Source organism: Astatotilapia calliptera, chromosome 22, assembly GCF_900246225.1.
Source record: "Astatotilapia calliptera chromosome 22, fAstCal1.2, whole genome shotgun sequence".
Taxonomy (NCBI): domain Eukaryota; kingdom Metazoa; phylum Chordata; class Actinopteri; order Cichliformes; family Cichlidae; genus Astatotilapia; species Astatotilapia calliptera.
In genome coordinates, this window is record NC_039322.1 from 1,259,004 (window position 1) to 1,277,155 (window position 18,152).

General features: G+C 46.9%; 1 protein-coding gene across 3 annotated transcripts in view; it reads left to right on the top strand.

The window, feature by feature from the left end:
* LOC113014508 (tenascin-like) overlaps positions 1-18,152 on the top strand; it is a 55,900-nt gene that overhangs the window by 21,371 nt on the left and 16,377 nt on the right. The gene's annotated exons all lie outside the window — the stretch shown is intronic.

Genomic DNA, 18,152 nt, shown 5'->3' on the forward strand with positions numbered 1-18,152 from the left:
CTGTAAGAATGATCTGTGAGGTTGGGCTGCAGTGCCAGAGGAGATCTCTGGGCTCCATAAACACTAAATTACTGCAGATTTTATGGCGTTAAACTTCAGTGACTCCGTCGGCTGAGCGCAGGTTTGAGACCAAAGCGCCGCTTTCATGTTTCCGTGACTGGAAGTGAAACTCAGCGTCTCCAGATGGCGGCGAAAGTCACAATTTTGAAATTTCAAAGTCAATTAAACAAAGAAATGTAACCTACAATAGTTTTTTCTTCGGGGGGTCATTTTAGCTACCACTCAGAGGTTTGGGAGGTGGAGGTTCACACATCCGCTCAGTTGCTGGTTCACTTTCCAGGTGGAGACAGAGCTCTGCTTTGGGGTCATGTCAGTAGGTGGATGTGGAGGAAAGCTACCCACTGCAGTGACCCCTCGTGACAGGGGAGCTGAATGTGCCTGGAGATTTAGATGGAGCTGCTGTTTATGTCTTTTTCCAGCTAATATTTAATAAACATCAGTAACCGTGGTTACTAGAGTGGGTTTGATTTGGAAAGTGATGGGGACATAAATTTGTTGGAGTGTCAGGATCCTGCCGGGTTTGGACCGATCAGCGCTGTGTGGACTCTGGTGGTCCCACGTCCACCTGTAAAGTAACCACTAGTGATGGGATTTCTTTATAGAGAGCCGGTTCTTCAGGTTGTTTTGTTGCTTTAATTAATTTATTATTAACAATAATATAAAATTATGCACAAAAGGAATTACTAATGTAAAAAAAAAAGTGGTTTTATTTATATATGTTTATATATAAATATATGTGGTGGCCCCTAGAGACAAAACACGTACAAACTCCAAGAAACATTTCTAGCGTTAACTGAACTTCCAAACAGAGCTACTAGATCACTTAAATTACACAATTGAAAGCATGTGTGTATTGTTTGTGTATTTATACACAGGCACTCATATATATTCAAATAATTTTAAAAAAAGTTCATTTACCTGTTACTACCACACACCAAATCCAGTCGTTGGTACTTGCCGGCTTGTGTAGCCACGAGGTAACAAAAGCTCAACACTGCCCCCTAGCATCCTGGAGCACTTCTGTTGTGTTTTGTACGTGTTTTGAGTTATTATGTGTTTTGTCTGTAGCAGCCACCGTAAATATACTTTTATTTATTCACTCCACATAAAATGTAATAAATAAATCATATGATACAAAAACCAACTATTCACATTTCAACTTTTAACTATTTAAATTTTCAGCTTTTTCCTTTTAAACAAATTTAAAGAGAAACAACACAAAACACTGCAAACCACAACACAATTAAATATAAATTAAAATATGAAAACAAAAAGAAATGCACATTCTCTGTCATATGGACCTGTATGAATAAACTTTCTGAATCCTTTATCATCTGCAACTCTCTCTCTCCCGCCCGCTCTGTTCCTGTGCTACTGAGTGTAACTACCGCCCCTCCCCCCTCTGCCTCTAAAGCACAGGGCGGGAAAAAGTGTGAGAGAGGCTGAGAGAAAGAAAAGAAAAAAAATACGGCTCGCGTCGCTCACGTCAAAGACCCGGCTCTAAGAGCCGTTTCGTTCGCAGCCGACACATCACCAGTAACCACTCACTGTCTTTAAACACCCAGCATCCACCTTCATGCATAAACTCATCAGCCTGCTCTACAACACGCTCTGTATTCAGTGTTATTAATACACGACACCATGAAGCAAATACTCAGTTTTGTGAAGTTTTATGATTTTAAAAAATCATTAGCAGTGTTGCTAAGCAACTAATTTTACATGTTTGAACTTCATAAGATGCTAATATTTCTCAGAGGTGCCTTTGAATGGCTTTAATAAAAACTGCCTGATCCTGGTTCTGTTGGAGTTCTTCCTCCCGCCGTCACCAAGTTCTTGCTCATAGGACTTTTGGAGGTTTTCTCTCTAAAACAGCAAAAATCAGTCGTGAATGCGTCAGACTGAGTGAGTCTGAGCCGGGACACGGCACAGAGATGTGTGTTTTCAGATCAAAGTAACAACACATCTGCCCTTTCTCTTTAAACCTCGGGCATTGCAGAGGTATGATGAGTCATCTAAAAATTTATTTGGTTTAAAAAATATCCTCATGGATCCTGATGGCTTTAATTATGACAGGACAGATTGACAGTAGAAAAGAAAGATGGAGGAGACGTAACAGAATCAAACCTGGACTCGCCCCAGAGTGGCTGCTCAGCCCACCACGACCCTCCAGGCAGGGCAGGGACTTTCACCAAGCTTCATTCTGTTGACAAAGAGTTTAAAAACCATTCACTAAATATAGAAACACCGAATCTGCCTCTCCTGTGAAAACGAATAATAGTAATTATGTATCAGTTAATGTCGGGCTGATGTTTGCAGCAGAGCAGCAGGAGGACGGCCGGCTGATGGATTTCCTTTTTCATTTCGTCTGCTTTCCCTCCGCTCATTTTGGCTTTTCGTTTAGAGCCAAACTCGTTCCATCGCAGCCGGATGCGCTTGGCAGTCGGAGCCCATGTGGAAGACACTAACACCTCATCTCCTGCTTTAATCATGTGCTGCATTTCCTGCTGATTCTCCTCAAACCACATATGAGCACTTTTATTTGCTTCCCTCACAGGAACCTTAAAGCGCTGGCAGTGAGTGTCGTTAGCGACAGTGTTAGCAACACAAACACAATCATATCATCGTGGACGAAAATAAACTGCAACATAGCAACAACGTCCTCGGTCCGCTCCTCTGATGTAACCGCCTGTAGGGGGCGCAGTAGCGTAGCTTTGTCTGATGAAGCTGTTCATCATTTGCTCGCTTGTAACAGCCGAGCGTGCAAGTTTGTGCAAATGAGTTCAAGGTGTTTCAGTTTGAAGCGTTAGACTGTTTAAAGTGATGTTTGCAGGACAGAGCAACAGCAGGACGTGCAAATATGTAAAAGTGAGCTGCAGTTTAGAGACTGTTTGACCATGAATGTGTATTTGCAGCCAGAAATAAGGATGTGATTGTTTCTGAGAGGACGTCATGCACAGAGACCTGCTGACCTGAAAAGCACCGAGTGGGTGTGGCTTATTTGGCAGCACAGCTTAGCTTTTCGTGATTGGATTAATGTCCTTTGGACAGACGAGACCAAAGTGGAGATGATGTCCACAATGCAGAGCAGCACCTCATACCAGCGCTCAGCACGGTGGAGGAAGGACAATCATTTGGGCCATTTGCCCGGACCTCTGTTCCCCAAAGTCGTCTGGAGTCAAACGTGAGCTAAAGCTCGGACAGGGTCATCAACAGGACAACGATCCAAGCACAGCAGCAGATCTCTGACAGAAGAGCTGAATCGAGCTGCTGTCAGAGTGCAGACGTCAACCTGACTGAGATGCTGTGCGTGAACGAGTGGAGTGGCCAAAGTTCCTCAGCGACGACGTCAGAGACCAAAGAAGTCACACAGGAAATCACCACTTCATTTCCTGCTGCTGACTGATGCAGTGTTGAGTTATGGTGCAGGTAGTTTTGCACAGGACTGCAGAGGATAATCATGTTTGTGAAAAACTAACTTCATTCAGCAGCCTTTTAGGCCATGTCCATGTTGGACATGTGGTCTTTCTTTAACGTGTTTATTTCTATGCAAATTTCCTGGAAACCTTTGACGACCTGAGTCAGGACTACAGCACGCTTCAGTCATGTGCTTTTAACTGAATTAATACCTGAAAATAACAGGTAACAATTCAGTCACATATGTCAAATATAGTGACTTATTGTGGCTCATACATGATTTCATTATCTAATAAGTGTAAACGTTTCTCTGTTTCCATTTCACCCATCTGGCACCAAACACTGAAACGGGAGAACATCATATAATTTTGATGAAATTACCAGTTTTTCTGGGATTATATGGAAACTGTTTGCAGGAAACCAGGAGTTCAAACTCCGTGTGCCAAACATGATAGAAAACAGCTTCCCTCCATCTATCTCAGTGTGTGGGTGGCGGGATGTCTGATGCCCTGCAGCCAGGCCTTCTACATATGGTCATTAGCTACGTGATGCATGATGGGGTCTGATCATTCTCCTGGTGTAAAAACACTAAATTGTCCTTTTAATCACAGAAGTATTGAGATGCTTCGTAACCTGGGCTTCACATGTTCATCAGTCTGTTCACAAACATGTGCGATCAATCGGCTGCAGAGGGCCTTACAGAAGGGAAAATTACTAATTGCGTTGGTATTTGTGAGTTTAGGAGCGGCAGGAGAGAGGGGGGGGCCTCGGCAAAACCAAAACACGTTTAAACTCGTTCTTTCTACATCACTTAAAATCAAAACTGTCACTGAGATGAAAGAAGTCGCTGCTTTACATTAAACACACACACACGTGCTGGCCTCCTCTCAGACATGTTTTCCCACACACACAGTTACAGTGATCGCCTCATACTGTAATTTTCTTCCCGCTCTGACATCATCGAGGGATTAAGACTTAGTAATGACTTTGTTTGGAACGACTAACAGCACCAGAGAGACAAAAGGAAGGATGGATGGGTGGATGGAGGTTAATAGGCGGAGGAAATGATGGAGACTTGGCCGAAGAGGGAACAAAACTGGAGCTGAACTTCAGATCGACATGTGTTCGTCTTTACGAACCCACCGAGGGGAGACGTTATCCTGAAGCAGTCCAAACACAGACGGAAAACAAAGAGAGACAAACAAAGGAAGAGAAAACAGGAGTGGAATAGAAGGACAGAGGATGAGAGATCGGTGCTGATATGTGCAGTTACATGTGCTGTTTCTGGCACATTTCACTCGTCGTGTCTCCAAAGTTTGCATCATTTTATGGTGTTGGTGAAATGTTGGGCTCAGAGTCAGAGCTGTCCTCAGTAAGACGGCACCAGGCAGCTTAAAGTTCTCTCTGCTTTTTTTTCTTGTGAAAAAATGTCAAATATTTACAGGAGGTTTCATTTATTCATCGTTCAGAAGAAATGAAACTGATTTTAAAAATGTCCAGAATCCTAAAAATCACCTGTTTTCAACCAGTAAATGAAGGATGCGGTGCTTCTTTGCCTGCTACGCTTCATTTGAGCTAATTCGAGTCACCGGACCTCCTAACTCTATCTGTCCTGTTAAAGAAGCATTTTAAAGAAGTCCCCTGAAAAATAATAGAGCTTACTGTGCGGCTCATGGTGCTAGCATAACGTTCATAAAGCCTGCTAGCTCCCTCTGTGCTGATGCAGCCTGCTAACAAGCTTGGTCATATTAGCACTTTGACTCAGTTTAAGGCTTTCTTCTGCTTCCTGAGTATGAAGAAATAAATGTTGTGCACAGCAGGAGAGTACCACTTTCACTAGTTTGATGGGGGGGTTAGGTTAATGTGCTTATGTGCTGCCTAACAGGGATCATCGAGCTAGCTAGCATTAGCTGCTAACTTAGCACTTCAGCCTCTCATCCAAACATAGCTCCAAAACAACAAAGACAGCAGCGAGGTGGTGGCTGATTTACGTTCCAGCTTTGAAAAACAGACTTCCATCTTTTATTTACAGTCTCTGTGACAAACATGTTCACCAACAAAGAAACCATCAAAGGGTCAGAGGTCAAGGTTAGCTGGTTTTCTTGATGTCAGGAGTCGTAGAGGGCTGTTTCCTGATGTCTGACTGCTTGAAAGCCACATGTAAACCTCCCAGTAATAATTACAAGAATCTTTTTTGTGACGGTCGGGCCCATTAAGTCATTTGCTGGTTTGGGAATCCGATCAGAAAATGATCAGATGTGTCATCTTTGGAAAGGCAAAGAAAAGGTTTGGATGGCTCGCTGCGGCAGTCGCACTGTGAGAATTTGGCTCCGGCTTTCCGACTCTGGAGGTTTCCTGTTCCTGTCACGGCCGTCAGCTTTGAAGCGTTAAAGTCAGAGAAGCAGCGAAAAGTAGACAACAAGCCGAGTGGGCAGAGTGGGCTGACAGAGGTGGATGAAGTGAACTCCTCAAGGTCCAGAGAAAAAGATGCAGATGTGGGATGCTTGTTGCCGAGGAAACACGTAAACACTGTCAAAAACATGGCAACTGCCAGAGAGATGACATCACCGTGGACCTACAGCTGTGACACAGAGAGCGAGGGAGATGGGAAGAGAGCGAGGGAGACGACATCCGTCAGCGGCCGTTCACCAGACGGATAAACACGAGATAAACGTCACGCAAATAACGGCGTGTCACAACAAGCAGCAGCGAGAACATCAGGAAACAGAGATCAGTGTCAGTCTGACGGCTGCTGGTTTCATTATTGTTTCCAGTTAAACGCACAGAAACAGCAGCAGCGATGTGGACGTCTCAGCGCTGCTTTCTCTGGAACCGTTTCTGCAGTAGGAAGAAATGAAAACTGAAAGCACGCTGCTGAGTGGGAGGCTTTGATGATGCATGAAGTCTGGAGTGATGTTTGCAAGGAAGCGTGGTCCCAAAGCTCGTCTCTAAACAGAGAAGTGACTAAACGGTCATACGGGTGCAAGTGCAGGTCAAAGAGCGGAGCCAGGGCCCTTTGTTTGGGACAAACACCACGTCTGAATCCCGCCTCTCCGATCATTCAGAGTCACTGAATTTTACCAGATTTGAAAGTTTCGTTTGGGATCTGTTGTTTCGTTTTCCCCTCAAAGAAAAAGCTGAGACAGTGAGAGTATGTGATCTCACCGCAGACTGCTCCGTGATGTTCAGGTGCCTCGGCCAACACGAGCTGACGTTCGGCGTGTCTGCACGAGCCAACCTTTGATCCTCGCTGAAGCAGAGCAGGTGGGCCGAAGGTTGGGGAAGGTTCTGGTCAGGGTTTGCTTCCTGTCCTCCGGGCTGAGCAGCTCACAGTCATTCATTCTGCATCATAACAGAGTAGCTGAGAATAATGTGAGTCCATCTGTGGGAAAGCTGATGTTCAGCTGGAAGACGAGCGCTCGAAAACAACAACACAAAATTCAGCTTTAATAAAAAAAAATCCTCCAAACTGGGAAATCAAAGGGAACAGACTGGTGTTAATGGATTCACCTGTGCATGAATGAAACTGTTAGGCTGAGTTATGAACTCACTGCTCGCTGTTTCCTCTGGACTCAGAGTCGAGCATCTTTCTCCGTCTGCACGTCAGCGAGCAGCGGCGTTAGCTTTCACTGATCTTTAGGTTGATGAAGACTGTTTCGTGACCGCAGGCGAGTCGGTCGCTGCGTGCCTGAGAACGAGGAAACGCTTCCTCTGCACACTGCGGGCGGCGGCTCCTTCCAAGAAAATGTGATGTTATTAAAGTTGTCAAAGTTCTCACGAAAACACGGCAGCTTAATCCAGATCCGCTCCGGATCCAAGGACTCATCCGTGGTGTAGTTTCTGCTTGCACGCCGTCAGGCGGTGTAGCCTCCACATTCAGGCTGAACCATCGTCTCTGACAGCATTTCCAGAGCGTCAGACAGACGTCACTCCTCAGTCTGGATTTTCTCCTTGCTTCATTTCTGACTTCATAAACTCATTTTCAGTCACTGATTTCCTCTGTGGCAGCAAAACAAATCTGAACAGCCTCGAGGAAAATCCTGCAGCTCGCACCGAGCTAACCAACCAGTGTTAGTGCTGAAGATGGACACGAATCCAGGCCGGGGTGCAAAGCTTCAAGTTCCCCCTTTAACTCGTCGCTCAACGTGTTTTTTACAGTTTCGATATGAGACATACTCAGTAAATAAAGCAAACTCATATTTACTGAATGTGGGCTTGAAGCTTTAACGGTGTCTTTTATGTCGTTTGTGCGGATAAAACAGTCTGTGAGTCCAAGACGACCAAGTGACCTCACGTCCAAGGGAAGTATGAGTCAGTCACCAGTACAACCAGCAGCGCTGCCCAGCTGGGATCTCTGACTGCTTATCTGCATGAAGTTCAACTAGAGCCAAAATGCAGCTTCTGGTGTTTTAGGTTTCTGTGGATGAATCATAGAAACTGAAACTGAATAAATCAGTTCAAGCAGGTCACTCAGTTTCACAGGAACTCCCCAGCCCACAGCTCCAGAGTGTGTGTGTGTGTGTGTGTGTGTGTGTGTGTGTGTGTGTGTGTGTGTGTGTGTGTGTGTGTGAGTGTGTGTGTGTGTGTGTGTGTGTGTGTGTGTGTGTGTGTGTGTGTGTGTGAGTGTGAGTGTGTGTGTGTGTGTGTGTGTGTGTCAGTGCAGACATGTGTGACTTCATGAGAGCAGTTTTACTTTATCAAACATGTTAGAAAAATAGAAACAAGGATTGTTTTTAGAGTAGAAAACATAAACATGCTGTTCACACTCAAATCAGCTGATCCACCAGGCTGAACTTCCTGCCTGGAAGAACGTTTTAATATATGAGGAAAATATTTCTGACGGTTACTTTAAAAAAGCCGCACAGGGTTTAACACGAGCTCGCTTGACCTGCTGATTCTGCTTCCTGACCAATGCTGAGGTTTTTCTTATGCTGGGACTTAAACGGGAACAAAGTCCAGGCTTCGTCGACACACCCAGGCGGAGAAGAGGACGGCGCAAAGATGTATTTTTATATCGGAGAAAACCATGAAATCGTAAAGAAGCAGAGTCGCTGTGCGGCTGGTTTAGTCACCGTGGCGACGCCACGCAGCCTCGGCCTGGTTTTAGGCGTACCGTGAACTTGTTGGAGCCTCCATGTTAATGATGTCGTGTTTGGATCGAGGACGCAGATCCAGAATGACCTCTGGAGCTCTGTCGCCAGGAAGTCACCATAGAGACCAGCATGGCAACCAGCTGTGGTCCATTTACTTTACAACACAGTATCCAGGCATTAAAAGTGCAGCAGCCTTTAATTGGAGGGCAGTTTGAGGCTCCGACACACAAAGAGACTCAATTCTCTCTTAAGAGCCTGAATTAGAAAAGATGAAAGACGGAAATTATGGGAATGACGTCTTAATTGGGGTATTTTCCCTCTGAGCTGTGGACTGATGCATTTCTTATCACTGCGCTGACGTCACCTAAAGGTTTTCAAAGGGTCGTCTGAAATCCTGCAGCCGCTGAGACTGAGGCGTCTTTGTTAGACGAGCTTCAGCCAAGAAGGTGAAGCAGAAGCAGGAACTTTATCTGCCCCCAGTTACAACTTGTATTTACGACAACATGGTGTTAATGTTATGATCTATGGTCTGACTTTCATGAATGAAGTCCAGGCCTCACGCTGACTCTGCAGGTTCATTCAGTCGCTGCCCAGCACAGGGCGAGAGGCGGGGCAGGTCTGTCACAGGGTTTATCAACAACATTCAGGACAGAGTTACAAACACATGAAAACAATACAAACAACAACAAACAACAACAAACCTGAAGAGAAGCAGCTCCTGTGCACTCGCACACATCAAATCAGAGACGGTTGGATGAGAAACGACCCTCAGAGAGGAAATATTCATGAATCTCTTTGAATTCCTTCATTTCCTGTAACTCCAAATCATAAACCTCATTTTCCTACTATGATAAGGTTGCACACGAGTGGGAGGGGCAGATATGTCCCCAGGTGACGGACGCCGCTGATCAAAGCGATGTGTTTCCTTCTGTGTTTTTCGTACATCAGAGACTTTACGTTGTGTCCTCCCACTAGTTTAGGTTAGGGGTTAACCTCAGGGTTAGTTTCCCCTGAATGAGCCTGACATGCTGCACAAACCAGAAACAGCCGTTTCCAGACGTGCGGCGATGTCACTGATTTGCTTCCTGATTGTTTCTCATTTGCTTCAGTAAAGTTTGATTGTGGAAGCCCCACAGACAGAGTGGTGTTTCCACTCAGGCTCTCTCTCACCATCATCATCATCATCATCACTCCAATAGCTTAAGCCACGTTGGGTTCAGTTACAGCCAAATGTTACGTGGGCCAGATGCCGCACGGCGTCCACCTACAGCAATAACTGAAACACAGCATCGTGGTTCTTTTGTGCCTTTGTTGTCATGCTGACCTTGCTTCAGTCAGGCCACTATTTTCAAAAGAAGATTATTTCCACTTGCATTGTTTGGGTCTTTTCGGGTACCTCCCTGCCTTCCATGTGCAGCAGACCTCTGACGAGTGATACGACACTAACTTGATCAAATACAACAACGATTTCAAAGGCTGGAGATGCCCAGAATCCATCTTATGATGCAAAGCTTTGTGTCTGCAGGAAGACGGGGATGACAGATGAACACCTGAAGCATCTGACAGCGTGTCTGTGGAAGTTCTGACAGACAGTGTCACCACCCAGAAACGGATCACCATGTACCCCAACCAGAAGCCTTGGATGAACCGGGATGTTCGTCTCCTCCTGAAGGCCCGCAACACTGCCTTTAGGTCAGGAGATGCACACGCCTACAGTACAGCCAGGGCTAATCTAAAGAAGGGCATCAAAAAAGCCAAACACCATTACAAAAAGAAGGTAGAAGAACACTTCTCCAACTCCAACCCCCGACGCATGTGGCAAGGACTCCAGACCATCACAGACTACAGGACCACCAAACCCTCCCCCGCATCCTCTGATGTCTCCTTCCTCAACGAGCTCAACAACTTTTATGCTCGTGTTATGACCCAGTGATGTGTTTGGTGGTATTTTCCCTTTTCTTTCTTTTTCCCTCTCCTAGAAGGTGGACACCTAGGCGTGGCTGCTAAGTATCCGGGTGGAGTCTTTACCTATCCTCGGATTGGATAATTGATGGACCACCTCCAGTACTTAACGTCCGGATGACAGACACCTGGCAGTGTTTTTTTGGGAACCCCGTTGACTCGATCACGGAGTTGTGTGTGTGATTATTGTAGTGCAGGCTGGAGTATTCACGTGTACCTCTAGCCTTGCCATGTAAATAATTGTAAATAAGTTAACCAGTGGCGGTCACTTTTTTGTTCATTTGTTGTATAACTTTCACTGTCGCAGCCTAGTAGGCGTGAGAAGCCGTTTTCTTTTGTTGAACAAGTTTTCTCCTGTTTTTCGTTAGATAGATAGGTAAGTGACTTGTCTTTTGTTTTGGCTTCTTTTTATTTTGGTGTAGGGAAGACTAGGGATTGTTTTATAGGGAGTTTTGTTTATTGTTTTGGCATTGCTCACTGCTGAGGAAAATAAATGGCTGCTTAAATACTTAAAAAAGGTGTCGTTGTTGGGGTTTTTGTGTGGGTGGGAAGTGAGTGGGGCAAACTATTTGTTACGTTTATTTACTTGCCGGGACCAGGACGTAACATATTGGGGGCTCGTCTCTTTTGTGTTCTTTTTTTGGCTTGTTTTCTTGGTTGGCGGTTTTTTCTTGTGTGGGGGGGTGTGTGTGTTAGGATGGAGTTTAAGTTGGAGGACTTCACTCTGAGCCCGTCTGCGGAGAAGTTGGACAGGTGTAAGAAGGCTGACCTCTTGCTTGTTGCTGAATTCTTTGATGTGACTGTGCCGTTGACTGCAAAGAAGAAAGAGCTTAGGGAGCTCCTGTGTGTCCAGTTGACGGACAGGGGGTTGTTTGGTGAGCCGGGTCCTGTAGGGGGGGTTGAGCTGGGGGCTGTTGCTGGTGTTTCTGCTCCACTGAAAAATCTCCCTGTTCCGCCTAGCTCTTCTGTGGAGGAGCTGCAGTTAACGCTGCGCATTAAGGAGGTGGAGCTAAAGAAACAGCAGTTGGAGGTGGACGCTATGCACTTGAGGATCAGGGCTCTGGAGGTAGAGAGGGGAGCCTCTGTGTCTGCCAGCCCTCCTGTACCTCGGTTAGCCCCGCAGTCACCATCCCCGCAGGTACCCTCCCCGGAGTCATCATCCCCGCAGGTACCCTCCCCGGGGTCATCATCCCCGCAGTCGCCATCTCCGCAGCCACCGGCCCCGATGCCAGGTGGTGGCTTTGATGTGAGTAAACACATCAAAATGGTGCCGGCGTTTCGGGAAACTGAGGTGGATTCGTATTTCACAGTGTTTGAACGTATCGCAGGTGCGCTGCACTGGCCAAAGGATGTGTGGTCTCTTTTACTCCAATGTAGATTGGTGGGGAAAGCTCAAGAGGTATGCACCGCTCTTTCTCTGGAGGACAGTTTTGACTATGATATGGTGAAGGCTGCTGTCCTACGCGCTTACGAGCTTGTGCCAGAGGCTTACAGGCAGAGATTTAGGGATGGGAAAAAATCCGCCAACCAGACCTATGTGGAGTTTGCCAGAGAAAAGAAAACTTTGTTTGATAAGTGGTGTCATGCTACAGAAGTAAAAACCTTGGAAGACCTGCGTGAGTTGGTGACGTTAGAAGAGTTTAAAAATCAACTACCAGACACTGTGGTAACCTACTTAAACGAACAGAAGGTTACGACTCTCGCCGCTGCTGCTATACGGGCTGATGAGTTTGTGTTGACACATAAAGTGATGTTTTCGGCTCCTGCTCACAGTTTTTCGTCTTCCGGTGGCCCGCCCCGATGGTCTCCAAGGGGCACCCGCCGTGCCATCCCCTCATCCGTTGAGAACCGCGTGTGTTTTTTTTGCCATGAGCAGGGACACCTTATTGCGGTTTGCCCTGCTCTGAAAAGAAAAGAAATGACCAGGAAGGGTGCATCTCCTTCCCCAATAAACCTTCTACAGATAAACCCTCCTCCTTTGGGGGAGATGATGGTACCCGAAAATGATAAGGTAGATGAGGAGTTTAAGCCATTTGTGTCACACGGTTTTGTTTCCTTGATAGGGGAAGATCGGCGGGCTCCTGTCAGTATTTTGCGAGACACTGGTGCGAAACAGTCGCTCATTCGTGAGGGGGTTTTACCGTTTTCAGCTCAATCCTATTGTGGGGCTGATGTGTTAGCCTGGGGAGTTAGGATGTGTGTAATACGGGTTCCTTTACATTTGGTGCAGCTTTCGTCTCAGTTTTTGTCTGGTGAGGTTAAGCTTGGGGTGCGACCCCAGTTACCGGTGGCAGGTATTGACATCATTTTGGGAAACGATCTAGCTGGCTGCACAGTTTTTCCGTCGCCAGAAGTAGTTGATATACCACTTACAGATAATAGTGGTTTCGCTTGTGCTACATCAAATGCTGTTCCCTTGTTTCCCGTGTGTGCTGTGACACGTGCGCAGGCACGCAAACAGGGTGACGTGGTGGGTCTTAGCGACTTTTTCTTAAGCGCTTCAGACACACTGAGCTTGCAACCCGCCTGTGAAGGTACCCCTGTCTCTGTATCACTTCAGCCGGATGAGGAGACTATGACTCTGTCAGTAGATAAAGACAAGCTTATAGAAATTCAAAAAAAAGATGAGAGCTTGTCATCTTGTTGGGCGTATGTGACCGAGCCTAAGAGTGGGAGATCTGCGTCCTACCTTATTGAGGATGGGGTGCTGATGCGCTACTGGACTCCCAGTTCTGGCTGCACCCATGAGGGAGTGCAGCAGATTGTTGTTCCGCAGTCGCTTCGTCCCCAGGTCCTAAGCTTGGCACATGACCACATTATGTCCGGTCATTTGGGAATCACAAAAACATATAACCGTATCCTCCGTTATTTCTTTTGGCCTGGTCTCAAATCTGATGTGGTAAGATTCTGCCGCTCGTGTCACACGTGTCAGCTTGCCGGCAAACCAAATCAGGCGATTCCCGCTGCTCCGCTACAACCCATCCCGGTTGTTGGGGAACCTTTTGAACATGTCATTGTTGACTGTGTGGGTCCTCTTCCTAAAACACAGTCCGGAAATCAATACCTACTTACCATGATGTGTATTACCACTCGTTATCCGGAGGCCATTCCACTACGCTCATTAAAAACCCGTGGGATTGTGAAAGCATTAGTTAAGTTTTTTTCCACTTTCGGGTTGCCTAAACGCATCCAAACTGATCAGGGCACAAACTTTATGTCTAAAATCTTTGCCCAGGTCATGACAGAGCTCGGAGTCACTCATCACACTTCAAGCGCATACCACCCGGAGAGTCAGGGTGCATTAGAAAGGTTCCATCAAACCCTAAAAAACATGCTTCGCAAATTTTGCACGGAGTCTGGCCGTGAGTGGGATGAGGGGGTGCCACTACTGTTGTTTGCCATCAGGGAGACATGTCAGGAGTCTTTGGGGTTCAGTCCAGCTGATTTGGTTTTTGGCCACACGGTGCGCGGTCCGTTACGTCTCCTGAAAGAGAAATTTCTCTCAGATAGTCATCGGCCGAAAGAAAATATTCTGGACTATGTTAGTTTGTTTAAGGAGAGGCTACATAATGCCTGTGCTTTGGCTCGTGACATGCTGGCAAAGGCTCAGGTTAGAATGAAAACACATTTTGATAAGAAGTCTGTAGTACGGATGTTCCAGTCAGGTGACCGTGTGTTGGCTTTCTTGCCGGTTGTTGGTTCTTCCCTGCAAGCAAAGTTTTCCGGTCCGTATGTCATTGAGTGCAAACTAAGTGAGACGGACTATGTGGTGTTAACCCCTGATCGTAAGAGGAAAAGTCGCGTCTGTCACATCAACATGCTAAAGGAATACATTGATCGTGACCGCTCTAGTTTGGCACCTGTTGTGTCACCTATTGTGTCGGTATCCGTTTCTCCACCCTTGTATAGTCCCGGCGATGACGGGTTGGATGATAGGCACACCTCTGTTTCGGGTGCGCGTCTTGGGAACTCTGAAATCTTGGCTGACTTGGATGCCTATTTGGCGCCCCTGTCTGATCCCGCTAAGTCTGATGTCCGTGAGCTCATTACAAACTACTCTGCTCTTTTCGGTGACATCCCCACTCAAACGCATGTATTAAGTCATGATATTGATGTGGGTGACCATAAGCCCATAAAGCAGCATGCATACCGGGTAAATCCCACTAAGCGGGCCATTATGCAGCAAGAAGTCCAGTATCTTCTTGACCACGGTTTTGCTTTCCCCAGTAATAGCTCTTGGAGCTCACCATCACTTCTCGTTCCAAAATCCGATCAAACTCCCCGTTTCTGTAATGATTTCCGAAAAGTAAATGCTGTTACGAAACCCGATTCGTTTCCTCTCCCACGTATGGATGATCTGGTCGATCGTGTGGGTTCGGCAAACTTTGTAACCAAACTTGACCTCTTAAAAGGGTACTGGCAGGTCCCCTTAACTCAACGCGCATCAGAAATCAGTGCCTTTGTTACACCCGATCATTTTTTGCAATATACCGTCATGCCGTTCGGGTTGAGAAATGCCCCCGCCACATTTCAACGACTGATGAACACTGTGTTACAGGGAGTCGTAAATTGCGAAGTGTATCTGGATGATATAGTGGCCTATTCCTCCACCTGGACTGAACACCTCAAGATTCTCAGGGAAATATTTGACCGGTTGCATGATGCCTCTCTGACACTGAATCTGGCTAAGTGTGAATTTGGAAAGGCGGTTGTAACTTATCTAGGGAAACAAGTAGGACAAGGTAGAGTCCTCCCTGTTGCTGTGAAAGTGCAGGCAATAGTAGACTTTCCAGTTCCACAGACTCGCCGGGAGCTGCGGCGTTTTTTGGGCATGGTAGGTTATTACCGTGGGTTCTGCAAAAACTTCTCTGAGGTAGTAGCCCCGTTAACTAGTCTTGCCAGTCCAAAATCGCCATTTGTGTGGACAGAGAAATGTCAGTTCGCTTTCGAAGCTGCTAAAGCTTTCCTTTGTAGTGCTCCGGTGTTGGCCGCCCCTGATTTTACACATCCGTTCAAGCTTGAGGTGGACGCCAGTGTTTTGGGGGCAGGTGCAGTGCTCGTGCAGGAGGATGACAATGGCATTGACCACCCAGTCTGCTTCTTTTCTAGAAAATTTCTAAAACACCAACTGCATTACAGCACGATTGAAAAGGAAGCCTTAGCCTTGCTATTGGCCTTGCAGCACTTTGAAGTGTACCTGGGATCTAGTCCTGTTCCAACCATTGTGTTCTCTGACCATAACCCTCTCCAGTTTCTATCTCGGATGCAAAACAGTAACCAGCGCCTTATGCGTTGGTCCCTACTCCTTCAGGACTTCAACATTGAGATCCGATATAAAAAGGGCTTAGAGAACGTTATGGCTGATGCCCTCTCTAGGGCTTAAATCAAACATCTTTGTGTGGGGTTGGATGTTTGATTTTTTTTGGGTGGGGGAAACTGTTATGACCCAGTGATGTGTTTGGTGGTATTTTCCCTTTTCTTTCTTTTTCCCTCTCCTAGAAGGTGGACACCTAGGCGTGGCTGCTAAGTATCCGGGTGGAGTCTTTACCTATCCTCGGATTGGATAATTGATGGACCACCTCCAGTACTTAACGTCCGGATGACAGACACCTGGCAGTGTTTTTTTGGGAACCCCGTTGACTCGATCACGGAGTTGTGTGTGTGATTATTGTAGTGCAGGCTGGAGTATTCACGTGTACCTCTAGCCTTGCCATGTAAATAATTGTAAATAAGTTAACCAGTGGCGGTCACTTTTTTGTTCATTTGTTGTATAACTTTCACTGTCGCAGCCTAGTAGGCGTGAGAAGCCGTTTTCTTTTGTTGAACAAGTTTTCTCCTGTTTTTCGTTAGATAGATAGGTAAGTGACTTGTCTTTTGTTTTGGCTTCTTTTTATTTTGGTGTAGGGAAGACTAGGGATTGTTTTATAGGGAGTTTTGTTTATTGTTTTGGCATTGCTCACTGCTGAGGAAAATAAATGGCTGCTTAAATACTTAAAAAAGGTGTCGTTGTTGGGGTTTTTGTGTGGGTGGGAAGTGAGTGGGGCAAACTATTTGTTACGTTTATTTACTTGCCGGGACCAGGACGTAACACTCGTTTTGAGCGAGGGAACCCCACAACCAAAGCAGACATGACGCCAGACCACCAACCTATGACTCTCTCCCCCACCGATGTAGGAGCGGTGCTGAGCAGGATCAATGTCCACAAGGCTGCAGGCCCTGATGGCATCCCCGGGCGTGTTCTCAGAGCGTGTTCTGGGGAGCTTGCAGGAGTGCTCACAGACATATTCAATCTGTCCTTGGCCCACGCTGTGGTACCGGCCTGCTTCAAATCCACCTCCATCGTCCCGATACCCAAAAACTCCAACCCATCTTGCCTCAATGATTACCGCCCAGTAGCACTCACCCCCATCATCACTAAGTGCTTAGAGCGACTGGTCCTAGCACACTTCAAATCCTGTCTCCCCCCCACCCTGGACCCCCACCAATTCGCATACCGCCGGAACAGGAGCACAGAGGATGCAGTCTCCATCGCAATGGACTCTGTCCTCTCACACCTGGACAACAACAACACCTACGCCAGAATGCTGTTTATAGACTTCAGTTCAGCATTCAATACAATCCACCCCTCACAACTCATCAGGAAACTGACAGACCTGGGTATCAGTTCCCTCATCTGCAAATGGTTACTGGACTTCCTGACCAACCGCCCCCAACATGTCCGGCTGGATAACCGCTGCTCATCTACAATCACGATGAACACCGGTGTACCACAAGGCTGTGTGATGAGCCCTTTCCTCTACTCCCTCTTCACCCACGACTGCAGACCTGCTGATGGTTCCAACACCATCATTAAGTTTGCAGATGACACCACGGTGATTGGCCTCATCAGTGACAACGATGAGGCCACCTACAGGGAGGAGGTGGATCGTCTGGCTGAGTGGTGCGACACAAACAACCTGCTGCTTAACACCGAGAAGACCAAGGAGCTCATCGTGGACTACAGGAGGAATGCTGACCCACATCCACCCATCCACATTAAGGGGACGGCTGTGGAGCGTGTGAGCAGCTTCAAGTTCCTGGGAGTCCACATCTCCGAGGATCTCACCTGGACGACCAACTGCTCCAAGCTGGTCAAGAAGGCTCACCAGCGCCTCTTCTTCTTGAGGACTCTGAGGAAGAACCACCTGTCCTCAGACATCCTGGTGAACTTCTATCGCTGCACCATCGAGAGCATCCTGACCAACTGTATAACAGTCTGGTACGGGAATTGCTCTGCCTCGGACCGGAAGGCATTGCAGAGGGTCGTGAAAACTGCCCAGCGCATCGCCGGAGCACCACTTCCTGCCATAAAAGACATCTACAGGAAGCGGTGTCTGAAAAGGGCTGGGAAAATCATCAAAGACCCCAGTCACCCATCACATGGACTCTTCACCCTCCTGCCCTCTGGGAGGCGCCACAGGAGCCTCCGGACTAAGACCACCAGGTACCGGAACAGCTTCTTCCCCACAGCTGTCAGACTCCTGAACTCTGCCTCCTGACATCTGACCCACGTTAAACTCATGGACTGAACATACACACACCCACAATGGACAACTGTACCCTCAAACACACAATAATAACATG